The sequence below is a fragment of the Acinonyx jubatus genome, chromosome B3 (assembly GCF_027475565.1).
Source record: "Acinonyx jubatus isolate Ajub_Pintada_27869175 chromosome B3, VMU_Ajub_asm_v1.0, whole genome shotgun sequence".
NCBI classification, from domain to species: Eukaryota; Metazoa; Chordata; class Mammalia; order Carnivora; family Felidae; genus Acinonyx; species Acinonyx jubatus.
The window spans coordinates 143514769-143517004 of NC_069386.1; positions in this window are offsets into that span (position 1 = coordinate 143514769).

Below are 2236 nucleotides of genomic sequence, written 5' to 3' on the forward strand. Positions count from 1 at the left end.
GGTGCAGCACAGAACTGCCTCCCCCCGGGTGCCTCACCACCAGGGCGTGGCCTGGGGACCCCGTCCTGGGTCCCACCCGCCCCAGGCAGGGACACAAGGGAGCCAGCCCTGGGGGTGCCAGCCCACCGGCAGCCTCCCTTTCCTCCATCCGGGCAGGGGGCCTCACAGCCGAGGGGGCCACAGAGGGTCTGGCAAGCTGGATCCAGATCCCCGCCCATGCCAGGCCTCTGCTCCAGTCTCTGGGTGCGACTCAGGATCCCGCCCACTCCGCAGGCCCGTGGGAGGAGTGAGAGAAGGTGTGGGGCGGGCACAGAGACCCTGCTCAGCACTGGGCTCCCAGCGCGACCTCCCCCACGCCCCGCCCTCCCAGCCCAGTCCTTAGGCTAGAAGATCCTCCCACCTGTCTCCACCTCATTCTCGCATCCATGAGGTCAGCAAACACACCCACTAACCACAGCGGGCAGCAGCCAGGCGCCAGCTCAGGACAGCAGAGTCAGCCAGGCCCGCGTCTCCTACCCGCCTCCAGGGGCACCAGCTTCTGGAGTCAGGAGAGTGTGGAGAGGCCTGGAACCCAGCTCCAGGGAGGGCAGGAAGTCTTCCCGGAGGAGGCCCCAAAGCTCCGCGGGTCAAGGAGAGGGGAGGGGGCCGGGTGGGGGAGGGCTGGCCCCCTTCCAGGCTGAGGGACACTTGCCCAGGCCAGGACTAGGTGCATTCCAGGAACTGTTGAGTCCCCGCCCAGGAGTGGCTGTCCCGCTCGGAGTCTCCAGGTTGGAGCACGTCCAAGAGTCGGCAAGCGCCTCTCCTGGCCGTCTCTCATGGGTGCGCAGGGGCCCTCATGCGGTACTGGCCTGCTGCCCTGGGGCCGACGCTCGAAGAACCTGCGGCTGCGGGGCCGGGGAGGGGCCGCACTCGCCCTGGGAGTGGGCATTGACAGGCCAGGAGCTCCGGGCCTTATCCCGACCTGACAGAGGGGCAGAGGGGCAGCGCCGTGGGCACCGAGAAGGCACGGGGCTGCCCCCAGGGCAGGAGCTGGATCAGGGCTGGGAAACCAACCGGCCCAGCCCCCAACCCCCCCCCCCCCCCCCCCCCCCCCCGCCCCAGCACCTGCGTCCACCTGGCCCCGCCCACCCGTCCGCCTCCCCGCGGCCGTGATCCGCTGGTCAGGCAAGTCCGGGGAGCGATGCTCCGTCCTCATCTTGCCCGAGGTACACGCTTTAGAGGTTCCTGGCGTTCTTCTGCACGGGTGGGGAAACTGAGGCATGTGCAAGCCTGACTCACGGATTGCTGGAGCAGGGCCCCAGGGCAGGGACTGTGTCTCCTGTCAGACTGGGGCAGCACAGAGGCCTGCCTGCTTGCCTCCCCCCACCCCACCCCCACCCCCATCCCCCGTGCACCTGTGGCCCCCCGGCCCTCAGGCCTGGTGCACTCCAAGCCCGGGGAACCTCCAACTGAGGGTTAGATGTCGGAAGGGACTTCCAGAGCTGGGGGCCGCCTCTCCCTAGCCAGTCAGTCAGGCTTTCTGAGCCTGCTATGAACAGGCCACCCTGGCCAATGTGGGGGTCAGGGACCAGGTCCGGCAGTCTGGCAGGATTGATTGGGCCGGGCAAGAAGAGGGGGTGACAGAGGGCACGGCACAGCAGTCCCGGATGCCGGGAGCCCGGCAGAGTGGGGGCAGCCTGGAGACCACTCAGACCCCATGTGGGAGCTGTTTCCGGAGGCCTGCCCGGAGGAGGCTGCAGGGGCTGGCCCGGAATGCTGGGGGCGTTCTCCATCGCAGAGCACCGGGAAGAGCAGTCTCCCACGGGGTCCCTGGGACTCGGCATCCAGCTGGCCAGAGTAGGGGTCCCATGTAGAGGGCAGAGGCACGTGAGCGACACCAAGGAGGCGGCCCACCCGCCCCTGGGGCTGGACCTGGAGGAGGGGCCGGGGGTGACAAGATTCGGCGCGGTGCAGCCCGAGGAAGGGGCCCGCCCCGCAGCGAGGTCTGAGGCAGGGGGCAATGGCTTCCAGACGTTTCCCAGGCCCCCCCGCCCCCGCCCCGCTCCTCGTGTTCCGCACCCACCGCCACCCCCGGCCGCCAGGAGCGAGGCCGGCAGGGCGGGGAAGGGGCGACTTCGGGGAATTTCCAGGCGCGAGGAGATCCCCAGAAAGCGCGCGGGCCGCGGGCGGGGTGGGCGGGGCCTCCCGGCGACCCCTCCCCGACTCCGCCCCCGGGCGCGCCCGGTCCCCACGTGGC